The sequence below is a fragment of the Cynocephalus volans genome, chromosome 12 (assembly GCF_027409185.1).
Source record: "Cynocephalus volans isolate mCynVol1 chromosome 12, mCynVol1.pri, whole genome shotgun sequence".
In the NCBI taxonomy this organism is placed as follows: Eukaryota; Metazoa; Chordata; class Mammalia; order Dermoptera; family Cynocephalidae; genus Cynocephalus; species Cynocephalus volans.
In genome coordinates, this window is record NC_084471.1 from 71,226,617 (window position 1) to 71,239,780 (window position 13,164).

Consider the following 13,164-nt stretch of genomic DNA (forward strand, 5'->3'; position numbering starts at 1 on the left):
AGGAAAGCAACGTGACGGTTGCTGGCGGCCCGTGCTGTGCTGCAGCGCTCTGGTGCTTCCTCTGCTGGCATTCCAAATCCCAGCACTGTTTGTGCAGCGCTTTGGCTTCCTTCAGTTCCTCAGGTCCACCTGGAAAGTGTAGTTGGCTGGTTGAGTCTCTCAACTGAGAGGTCACTGGGAGTTTTCTTGGTAACAGTCTCAATGTGAATGGGTGTGAATGTCACTTGGCCGTGTTAAGTGCCTTGTCCTCACTTTGCTTTTATCTTTAGGGACATGAAGTTTGTACCGAGAAATTTTTCTCCCTACCTGCAAAATATCACCCCAGTGACTCACCTGACCCAAAGCAGTTTCCTTTGAATCAGCCAGTTCTTCCATATTCATGCTCTATGTTCATAGGATCCTCGCCTCCTTCCTAACGTTAGCCCATTTTACCAAGAGCACCGAGAGACGAATCCTTTTCAACAGCAGTTTTCTGTATCATCAGTGTTTTGATAGGATCAGTGGAGATGCTCAAAACATCACATTTACATTTAGCTTAAATTTTTTTTTAACCTTTGTGTCAAAAAGGAGTTGGGGAGTCGAGTGGAATTTCACCACAGCCCCACTGTATAGAAAACATCGTTTTGATTCAGGTGTTATTTTTCATGCTTTAGTTTTGACTTGTCCTTGGAAGGCTAAAGGCAAAGGTATGGGGGCTAGGCCACCTCCTCGAAGCTCTCAGAGCTGTAGATGAGCCGTGTGAACCAAGAGGTGTAATCTTACCCCAAATACTAGTATAGTGGAAATGTGGTTTATATGACCTTCTTGTTCGTCTAAAAAGTTTTTCCTCCTCTCTTCAGAGGTGGTTTTTCCTCCTCTCTTCAGAGGTAAAATAAAAGCAAACTACACTGTTCAGCTAAGGTCACAGTTTGGCCTAGCTGGTTTTGCTTACGGTCATGCTGCAATCTGTTGGGAAAATAGGGATCAAATTTTTAAATCCTCTTCCCTCCCTTTTTTTCCCCCTGGAGTTTAAATGGCTGGATTTTTTCCTTTTTTTCCTGCTTACTTCTCTTTTGTGGTGTTGAAAAAGGGATCTATACCTGAGATGAACTTAAACCCCCCCTTGATCTTCTTGTTGCCTGTTCAGTTTTGTGTGAAGGAAATAACTGCCCCCAAGTTTTACGTCTTGCCTTCTCTGAGTCATTGGCAGAGCACAGAGAGGCACTGAGCAGTCCCACGTTCTTTTCACTGATCATTTTTCTCTTTTCCTCCCTGACAGAGCCAGGGAATAGTCCCTGAGTTATGTCCAAATATAGCGCCTGCATTGGGGTGTGGATGGGTGTATGCAAGAGAGTGTGTGCATGTCTGTGAGTGCACAGGGGCTGAGGAGTTGTGCTTGCTCCATGCTCAGACTTATAGTAATTTGACCCTGCACTTGGGGTCTGTAAATATAGTTACTTATGTCATTGTAATGATTTCACTCCTGTGACATTTTTATCAAACGTGTGAATAAATACATAAAGATAAGTTAAAAAAAAAAGAATCAGTAATATGTTTAACTGTTTGACTACAGGCATATTATATCATACGTGATACATTCCATATGTGTCTTTTCCAAAATTTGGGACAATCTCAAAAATGGATTAAAATATAGATGTGTAAAAGTAACTTCTTTGCTAACTTGTACTTTATTCTGTGTCTTCGACAGAAAGGTATCTAAGTCTTAGCAGTTTCACATGTAGAGGCCTTTAAAAGCAATTTATTACTCAAAGAAGTTCTCAAAACTCAATTATATTTTTAAGGCTTCTTGTGGAAGAGAGGGGGTTACTAATTGTTCCTGTTCTATTTTCAATGAAGAAACACAAGTAGTCTCTAGGAATAGAAAAGAAGAGACAATAGAAGAGAAAGGGCGTGGTTGATTCAGGAAGATGCTCAAGGATAATGGTGCCCTTTCAGGTGCTTACTGAACATCCCTCCTGAGGGCCCACCTGGCACAAGATTCCCAACAAGGTGATGAAGAAAGAAATATAAGTCACACAATCTGGCCATGAACATTCTCAGGACTGAGGGAAGAGTAAAATGATAAGGAGAAGTACCAGATTCTCTAAGCTGGGACCAAAAGACTCAAAACAGGATCAACTGGATGCCAGAACACTAGCTTTTACCCAGAACTGACACTGAAGTGAACTGCTTTGAGTTTGATCATGACTCCAGACCTACCGTCAATTGGGAACTAAGCCTGCTTTTTGCAGAATCCAGTTGGAACCCTCTGCAGAAGACCACTGCTGCTGGAGAGAATTTCTTGCACATGTCTGAGCCCTGCTGCAGAGGCAGATGAGAACCTGGCTCAAGGTGCAGTGTGTGGTTTGGACTCGGGACAGTCCTGCTCAGTGAGGAGGTAAGTGAGCCAGATATATATCTAACTGGGAGGGATCTGAATGAGCATCAGTTACAAATTTATTAGAACTAGAAATGGAATCCAAAATGGGTAAGATTACTGGGCCGGCCTGTGGCTCACTCGGTAGAGTGCGGTGCTGAGAACACCAAGGCCCCGGGTTCGGATCCCATATACGGATGGCCGGTTCGCTCACTGGCTGAGCGTGGTGCTGACAAAATGGGTAAGATTGTTGCTCAAAGTTGCACAACTGAGTAGTAACTGTCCTGTAAATTTGAGCTCTCTACCCACTTGCCCCTTTGGGATTTTTCTGTTCTATTTCTTCATGTACCAGAATCTGGACCAAAAGAAAAAGAAAAAAAGAGCTTTCTTTGAGATGGAGAATGAATGGCATGATGAATATAGTGACCAAAGAAGGAGTCTTTCTCTCTATTTCTGTTCAAAGAGTCCTTAAGTCACTCATTTGTAAAGTTGTCTTATTAACTAAATATTTTGTTCAATGAAATAAAACTCACTACAAAAGCACATAGTCACAGATAAAACAGATAAATGGAGAGCCATGGTGATTATAGTGCATGAAGTGGGGGTGGGGAGAGACCTGCACACTGGAGAAGCCTCAGTGCCTGTGGTGGCCCCTAAAGCACTGGGGCAACACAGCTGGGCTCCATGGAGCACAGTCAGAAAACTTTCACTAGAGTCTGGGATCCTGCAGGTTTCTTGTGTACACTGAGGTCCACGTTCTGTGTCCAGATGGGATTAAAATATGGCATAGTAGCTCTCGGGAGAGTATGATGAAGAGTGTGAAAAATCAAAAGTAAAAAGTTAAATTTGCTATGTTTTTAGGAAGGGGAACAAGAAGAGAGTTGTTCTTTGTATGAATAAATCACTGTCCTTCATGTCTACAATCACTTACTTGATGCATTGCCATAAGGACTTCTTCAGATGCTTCACGTAGAGAAACAGGTGAGGGAAAACTCAAAAGACCATCTTAGATACCCCATTTTCCTTTTTACTTCTTTCATCCTGAATTGCTCTCAATCCTCAATCTAGGTTTTCTTTTGTCTTATTTTTCTGGAATTTTCCATGACCCAGAAGCCCCCATCTCTCTTCCAAGAAGTCAAATCCCTTGATGTCCATATCTATGTAAGCATTGAGACATCCTGGAGAAGGAGAACTTCAGACACGGTCAATGTCTCAAACTTTCAGGGCTGCCTCATATTCCTGCCTGGGCTCATAAGTCTCTTCAGTAGAATGCATACCCTGCAAACCAAGGAAGTTTTTCCCATAAGCATACTTTTGCAGCATTACAAAGTAGTAAAAACATGGGATTTGCAGTCAATGGGTTTTGGGTGTGAGTCCCAACTCCACCACTTTGTAAGGTCTAGGACTGAGTATGTCACTTAACCTTTCTGACCCACAGAAATGGGGTCAGTGATACCTGTGTTACCAGTTTTTGTAGGATTGAATGAGACCAAGTGCATTCAGACCTTGTTACGGTGCCTGGCATACATTATGCATCAAATAAATGATAGTTATTATCATATGAGTGTGTAAATTGGTGGGGATAGGAAGGTGGATTGTAAAATGAGGTTTGGGGGAGGGAGGGAAAGAAGACAGGGAAGTAAGATTTTTTTTCCCGATGGGATAACAATATAAAATACAAATATAAAAATAAAAGTGGTGAGTCATTGTGTCCTGGCAAGAGGGCAGAGTGAATGTCTGGAGAGAACAAATGATGAAGAAAGCTTGGTAGTCAGGCTAAGAGGGACTGGGAGCCAGAATGCACTTTTCCTATTTTAAAAAATGCATTTACTGAAAACATAACTTAGCAGCATAGGTGACATATTTCATGGGGAAAATTGCATAAACTTGACACTCCACAGATCCCCAATTTTTATTTTACCCATTTTCTATTTCAGTCTTCTGCATTATAAAGTTTTTAAAAAAACTTTTATAAAGTATTTCATAGATTATAAAGACATAACTTATGACTTAATTATATTCCCATTTTATATTTGAAAAAGTTATATATCTTGAAAAGTACTCACAGCCTTGTCAAAGTAATCAGCAAGGGCCTTCTAACTGTGAGTCTAATGTTCATTTTACCACCACAGCAGCCACTGTAGAATCTTAGGGCATTCTGCAAACTCACATTGCCAAGGACTATTAGGATCACTCCTGTCCTCCCAGTCCACATCAGGCTCAACCCAAAACCTGTTACATCAACAAATGTCTATTTATAGCACCAGAAAGAGAACTGGATGTGAAAAATCAGAACACGTGGCTTAGTCCTGGCTCTGCAACCATCTAGCTATGTGATCTGGTGCAAGTCACTGCTCTTCCCCACATTTTCCTCATCTAAAAACACAGAGGTCAGATAACATGTCTCTGAACGTTCCTCTCACATGAAACATGCCAAGAATTTATGCTCTAATCATTCTGAAAAATAGCTTCCCACGAAAGGGCCTTTCTCACTTTGCCTCTGGTGTCTTTTTACTCATTTTAACTCTAGGGCTCACCTGATATTGGATGTTATCAGTTGCTGAGGAAACGCTGGGGGTAGAGCAAGAGGATAGAGACTGTGTGAGGTGTCTATAATCTAAGGAGTCAGAGAACTGGTGGCAACGAGGGTTAATAGAAGAGACTGTAGCTGAGGAGGCGTTCATTCTTTCATTCCACAAACATTTATTGAGAGCCTTCCAGCTGGGTCTACTGCACTTCTAAGAACTGTGACACTTCCTTGATCCTCTTCTCTTACTCAGCAATTATTGAGCCAGTGACAATTATTGGCATTTGGAAGTGCATCAGTGGAAAAAACAAACAAACAAACAAACAAAGACAATGATCCTTGCCTGTATATAATAAGGAATAATATAAATTCTAGCAGGGGGAGATAAATTTTTAATGTACTAAATAAGTCAGTAATTCAATAAGTTAGAAAGTGTTAAGTGTTATGGGGAAAAAGAAGGTGAGCTGAATAGGGGATTATGAGAGGTTGGGCAAGAGAAGGAAAGTTGCAGATTTAATGGGGTAATCAGATACTTCTTCATCCTCAGATTCAATCTCTGCCTTGAAACTAAAAAGTAAACTCTTCAGAGAACTAAAAAAATCTTATTCACTGAGAGTGACTCAGATCATTGTCCCACCAATTGAAGAAGTATTTGTTTCTTTCTAGGGACGGTATCTGTAAGAAACCATGAAAAATTTTAGCATTATTGATGAATTTGTACTTCTGGGACCGTCTAGTGACCCCTAGATTCAGACCATGCTCTTTGTGCTGTTCCTGGTGATTTATCTCCTGACCTTGAGGGGGAATCCGATGATGCTGTTGGTGATCAACCCTGATTCTTGCCTCCACACCCCCATGTGCTTCTCTTCCTTGGACATTATTCCTTCCTGGATACATGTTACTCCTCAGTCACTGTGCCCGAGATACTAAAGAATTTTGTCTCAGAAAAAAAATACCTCAGTGTAGGGCTGTGTCATCCAGAGTTTCCTTTTCATTCTTTCTGGGGGCACTGAAGGATGCTTGCTCTCTGCCATGACTGCTATGCTGCCATCTGCCACCCTCTGCTCTACACTGTGGTCATGAACAGGCCTCTGTGCATTGCAATGGTCAGTGCAGCAAGAGTGATGGGGTTTCTGAACTCACTAATGAACAGTCTTTGTATCCAGAACTTACAGTTCTGTGGTCCCAGTATCATTCCCCACTTCATTTGTGAGCTGTCTTCATTCTTCCCTCTGTCCTGAGTTGATCCCACTGCTAACACCATCCTGCTAGCTGGATCTACTGCATCTCTAGCACTTGCAAAACTTCCCCTGACCCTCTTCTCTTACTCTAAAATTATGTTTGCCATTCTAAGTATCTCCTCCTCTGGAGGCCAAGGCAAAGTCTTCTCTGCCTGCTCCTCCCACCTCACTGTGGTGTTTTCGTTCTATGTGATGGCTCTATTCAGGCACATCAGCACCGCTTCAGGACTGATCCTGGAGCGAATGGTCTCTATACAGTGTAGTGTGATAACATCCTTGCTGCACTCCCTCATCTACAGCCGCAAGAACCAGGAGGTGAAGGCAGCTTTTCAGAGGATGCTAAGGCAGCAAATGTGTGTCTCCGAGTAAGAAAGGGCAACAAGATGTTTGTTTTATGAAAGAATCAATCTACAGGGAAAACAACTTTGTAAACTCAGGGCTCCTGTGGAACTTGTCTTTTAATTAAATTCAACTATATTTATTCCTTATTCAAAGTGAAGAGAACTCCAAAAGCTAAGAAATATGGTACTTGGCCCATCCTAAATCTGAGGGAAAAGTTCACAATGTGTCAGCTTCTATGACAGCCTTTGAAAATTAATCTAGAAGGGGTAATCCGGCTAAAGATGAGAAGGTGGAACAAGAATGAAGACCCTGAGCCCATAACTTTTATTTACAGAGTTACACAAAGGAGCCCGTTAATAAAAGGGAACTCAACAAGTAGACTAGATACAGACGATGCTCTAGAATGAGACAGTTCAGCACCTTCCATTCACATGATCCAGTGGCGGCACACGCATCAAATGGCATGTGTGTTTGCAAAATATCAAGCAATGATGAAAATAAAGGGTGGGCATATTAAATATCCATTGACAGATGAATGGATAAAGAAACTGTGGCATATACATACAATTAAATATCATTTAGCCTTTAAAAAGAAGGAAATCCTGTCATATGCTACGACATGAATGAACCTTGAGAATATTATGCTAAGTAAAAATAAGCTAATCACAAAAATATAAATTCTGTATGATTCCACTTATATGAGGTATCTGGTGGTTGACAGGGGCTGGAAGAAGGTAGAAATTGTAGCTGCTGTTCAATGGATATAGAATTTCAGCCATGCAAGATGAAAAAGGTATAGAGATCTGCTGTATAAAAATGTGCATATAGTGAACAATACTGTACTGTACATTTAAAAATTTGTTAAGAGGGTAGATTTCATGTTACATATTCTTTACCCCTGTGTGTGTGTGTGTGTGTGTGTGTGTGTGTGTAGACAGAGAGAGAGAGAGAGAGACATATTGTCACACTAAAAATTGGTACTGTATTTTGCTACAATCTGCTCCCTGAGGGCATACATGATAAAACATAGCATTTGAATTTGATGTATACATACTGTAAACCAGAGAAAAATCAGTAGAAGTTGCACGATGTCGATTAAAACATCAAGGCCATTTTTTCATCTATCAGCTTAGCAAACATAAAGAAACATCATGAAACACACGATAAAATGGGCAAACAGATACAAGTATATGTTGTTGACCACAATTTTTATTGGTAAATCATTTCAGAAATCAATCTAGTTACATGTAACAAGAGTGATAACATGGTAGTGCATGTTTTAAAACCCTGTCCTTTTCATAAGTGAAGAAGTCCTCACCCTTTTCCTAAAATGAAGAGGTGCACAATCTCAATAACCATTGTATCCACTGCTGGGTATATTAATTACTCCTCAAATTCCATCATAGTCCCACTGAATATCTGTTCCTTAAAGATTAAACTGTAATGTTAAACTCAAACAATTTATATACAAAATAAAAAACAGAAGGAGAGAGGAAAAAATTGTCAGGATGTACAAACAGATACATTCATCTAACAAGAAAAGAGAAACTATGCAAATTTACTACAGTTCTCATTTTTCCAATTGGTCATGGGGCCATAAGTGATATCCACAGCTTCCTTCTTCATTATTCATTTTATATTTCCTCTGCCCTCAGGCAGAATCTGGCCAGAATTCTTTACCTAGTGACCTAGTGAAGTAACCCAAATCTTCATTCTTGTAGGGTCTGAGTCCTCAATTGTTCTGCCTTTGGGAGTGGGGCTTGTTAATGCTAATAGTTTGCTATTAACTTTTGCTACTGGGTATGGAAGGACTAAGAGTAAGTTCAGAGGATCCCCAGAGCTCTGCACATAGTCAACCTTGTCCCCATTAAGTGTCAGCCACCCAATTTCCCCGTAGTAATCAGGACCAGTAACTCTAGCCGGTCAAGTAACCTCTTTTTCTGTCTTTGATTCAGAGGAGTGAAGAGTTCAGTATGGCCAGGTGGCTGTCTCATCTTCCAATTCATTGGAACCATTGATATGTCTCTGGTTGAAGCTTTTCTCCTTGGGGATTAAAACCTCTGAATCAGCAGAGCTCAAGGTTGCTGGGATGAGTTTTGGATATAATAGTTAGAGGACCACTTACTCTTTAAGCCCTTGATTCCCAGGCTCATATATGGGAGAGACAACAACGTTTAATGGTGATTCAAAGAATATCTTGCATTTGTTAACATAGGATCCTGTCTTTCTGGGTGTTGCCTACCAATTAGTGCCATAACTGAGTCTTCAGTAAGCACACTCCACCTTTCAGTTATCCTAGTCATATCTGGTTGACGGGGTATGTGGTAAGCCCAATAAAAGCCATGAGCAAGAATTCATTGTTGCACTTCTTTTCCTGTGTAAGGAATTCCTCAACAAGAATCAATGTGTATTAGAGTCTGACTCCATTTTTTGATGTTTGACAGCAAACAGCTTTTAAGCTATAACTCTCCCTCTTCCCTGTCTGCCCACATCTAGGCAAGCTGATAAAGTACAGATGCTCCCACCTTTGATGTTAGAAGGAAGTTCAAACCATCCATGAGAACCCTTAGCCCAGCTCCCCCCCGCCACCGCCACCCCCAACCACCATAAAAACCCCTAGTCAGTCACATTTCCTTGTTTTCTCAAGCCATTATTGGACCTGCTTGGAGCTTCCCTGCTCACCCCAGGAAGCTTTATTATGTAACCATTAAACTTTTTATACCAGTTTGGTGTGTGTTTGGCATCATCAGTCTCAATATCTCAAGCAAGTTTTGGGTGGCAGTCCATTTGTTTCTGCAGGGTAACTATAACACAATGTTATGTGGAATGCCATGAAAGTAGAAGAGTCATTCTGTGATTCCACAAAAGATGGTGCTGACAGCAACATTATAGGGAGGGAATGTAAATTCATATCCAGAATATGTGTCTGCTCCAGTGAGAACAAGACTCTGCTTACTCCATGATAGAACAGTTCCAATGTAATCAACTTGACACTAGATGACTGACTTGTTCTCCTGGTTAACAGTGCATATTGAGGATTCAATATTGGTCTCTGCTGTTGGCAGAGTAGGCATTCAGGAGTAGCACTGTCAAAGTCAGCCTGGATAATGGGAAGTTCATGCCGTTGGTTATGGGCATAGACTCCATTACTGCCACAAAGGCCGCTTTTTTCCAGGGACCCATCTATCAAGCACTGGAGTGGCTGGAAAAAGAGGCTGACTGAGATCCATAGAGTGTATCATTCTGTCTAATTATCAAGAGTTTCCTCTGCTGTGGATGTTTTTTGATGGGCATTCATGTGAGGCACAAGTATCTTCACAGTCCTTGCCCATTCTGAGAGTTTCATCCACATATATCTTCCCTAGATCTCTTTGTTATCAATCTTTCAGTGATATTCTTTCTAAATCCCTCACCATTCAGAAAAACCATTAGCAACAGCCTGTAGTTAGTGTAGACCCGCACTTCTGGCCATCTTATTCTAGACATAGTGGACAACTACGTGTACTGTTTAAATTTCTGCCTACTGGGAAGATTTTCCTTTATGATTGTCCCTCAGGATCATACCCCTGACTGGGGCTATGATGTGTCAGCTGTATACTTGCAGGTGGTACCAGCATATTGTGCAGATCCACCTATAAATCAGATTCCAGTTTTTCATCTTCAATCAACTAGTCATATTGAATACTCTATCCATGGATTGAGAGAGAGGAAGCAATGCAGAAGGTATTGGTGTAAAGGAGTCTAAAGCACATTCTCCATGACTTCTGGATTTGTTCAAGCCTTATGTACCATTTCCATTTGATAATAAATTGATGCTGCACATACCTAATCTTATGACTAGGTGGGTCAAACAACACCCAGTTCATAATGGGAAACTCAGGCCAAATGTCCATCTGAGGTTCATGGTTAAGCATTCAGTCTCAAGAAAAGGCTAGTAACAAGCCAGAGCCTATTTCCAAAAAAGCAGAATAGTTATCTGAAGAAGAGTGTATAAACTTGCTTCCAAATCCTAGAGGTCTGTACTACAATTCCCCTATTGGCTCCATATAACAACCTCATTTGTCATGGATCCATTGAGTATCATTAGGTTTTCTGACTCACAAGATCAAAAAAGACCTATAAAGCATTGTGCCTCTATTTTTTGTAGAGATTACAAAGTGCAGCAACTTATCTTTCATTTTGGATGGTATATGTTAACATTCCTCAGATCACTAAGTGACCAGAAACTTAACTGAAATGGAAGGCATATGATTTTTTGTAAGTTTCATCTCCCTCTGGTTCACATAGTCTTTTTCTTAATAATAAAAAGGCAGCTTTATAAATATATATGCATGTAAATATATTAAAAATGCTAATATTGTGGGGAGACTAACAATTATGTGCTTCGTTAAATAATTTCATGGAGTTTCTACTTATCTTTTCCTGTCTTTTTTTCTGTGTTTATGTATTCAAAGGGAAAATCATACATGAAGTCTACTCAGTGTTATGGATATAAACTTTTGAAATTAATCATTGATAGATAGGTAATTAAGTAACTTCCAGTTTTTGGAAGTAACTCTCAGAGCTAGAATTAAAATGTGTAATTAACTTAAATGGAGAGAAAATACAGAATCCCCTCATCTTTCTTTCATTTTTTTTGCATTTAAAAAATGTATTTTAACATTTACTTGCACATCTTTGTGAGGTACAGTGTGTTGTTTCAATACATGCAAATACTGCACAATGATTCACTTGGGGTAGATAGCATAGTTCTGTACCCATTAGTTTACCATTTCTCCTCCCTCCTGTTCCCCCTCCCTTCCTGGCCTCCGGTAACCATTATTCTATTCTACTTCTATAAGAACCACTTTTTTTTTTTTTAGATTTCACATATGAGTGATATCACACAGTATTTGTCTTTCTGTGCCTGACACTTCACTTAACATGATGGTTTCCAGTTCCATCCATGTCGCTGCAAGTGGGATATTATTTTTTACAGCTGAATAGTATTCCATTGTGTGTGTGTGTGTGTGTGTGTGTATACACCACAGGTTTTTTTTATTCATTCATCTACTGATGAACATTCAGGTTGATACCATCTCTTGGCTATTGTGAATAGTGTTGTAATGAACATGGGAGTGCAGGTGTTTTTTGATATATTGATTTCATACCCTTTGGGTATGTACCCAGTAGTGGGATAGCTACATCATAAGTTAGATCTATTTTTAGTTCTCTGAAAAATCTCTATAGCATTTTCCACAATGGCTGCAGCAATTTACATCCCCACCAACAATATAGAAGAGTTCCCTTTTCTCTGTATCCTTACCAGTATTTGCTATCTTTTGATAATAGCCATTCTAACTGGAGTGAGATGATATCTCATTGTGGTTTTAATTTGCATTTCCTTGGTGATTAGCGATGTTGAGCTTTTTCCCCTTAACATTCTCATTTTATTTTTTTAGTTGTACGTGTTTATGGGGTACAGCTTGTTGTTTCGATATGTGCATATATTGTATAATGATCTAATCAGAATAGTTAGTATATTTATCACCTAAAATTTTATTACTTCTTTATGGTTATAACATTCAAAATCCTCTTTTCTGGCTATCTTGAAATATATAATACAATATTATTACCTATTGTCATCCTAGGGCACCAGGACTTATTCTTGCTATCTAACTGTAACTTCGTAACTTTGTACCAGTCTACCAATCTTTCCCCAGCCCCCTCTCCTACCTCCCTTCCCCTGCCTCTGGTAATCGCTATTCAGAACCGCCTCATTTTCTACACATTAACCAGCCTTCAACTGTGCATATGGAACTTTCCAGAAAGAAAAGGAGTACAGATTATCCCCCAATATCTTTTTTCCTGGTCTTGGTTGCAATTTGTGCATTGTCCTTATTACCTTGGTAGTGATGATCGTAGAGAGGAGGTCATGTTGATTTCATTGGGATTTGGCAAAGAAGTCCACTGCCTGGTGAGTTTGGTGCCTCCAGGAGCAGGACAGAGATTGGAAGCACTGAAGCCTTTACTATGTTTGTATTTTTTAATCCAGTATGAGTTCTTTCATGTCTTTTAAGACAACTGGATTCCTTACATTCATAGGGTTTCTCTTCAGCATGAGTTCTTTCATGTTTTTGTAAGGGAACTATGACACCTAGAGGCTTTACCACTTTCCTTACATTCATAGGGTTTCTTTCTGGTGTGAGTTCTTTCATGTACTCAAAGAGAAATAGAAAAACTGGAAGCTTTACTGCATTCCTTACATTCATTCTTCAGGATGAGTTCTTTCATGTTTTGTAAGGGAACTATGACACCTAGAGGCTTTACCACGTTTCTTATGTTCATAGGGTTTCTCTTCAGTGTGTGTCCTTTCATGTACTCAAAGAGAAATAGAAACACTGAAGGCTCTACCACATTACCTTATAGGGTTTTTCACCAGTATGAATTCTTTCATGTTTACAAAGGGACCTGGGGGATCTGAAGGCTTTGCCACATTTTTTACATTCATAGGGATTTTCTCCAGTGTAAGTCCTTTTATGTGTTTGAAGAAAACTGAGAAAACTGAGTGATTTACCACATTTTTTACATGCAAAGAGTTTTTCTCCTGTGTAAGTTCTTTCATGCATTTGAAAGAAACTGAAACATTTCAGTTTTTTATCACATTGTTTACATTTATTTATCTTCTCCCCATATTCCTTACACTCATATGGTTTGTG

General features: G+C 39.9%; 1 pseudogene; it reads left to right on the plus strand.

Annotated features, from left to right (window-relative positions):
• The first annotated feature begins 5,752 nt into the window (after positions 1 to 5,752).
• LOC134391724 (olfactory receptor 8S1-like) lies at positions 5,753 to 6,493 on the plus strand (annotated as a pseudogene).
• Positions 6,494 to 13,164: the final 6,671 nt, after the last annotated feature.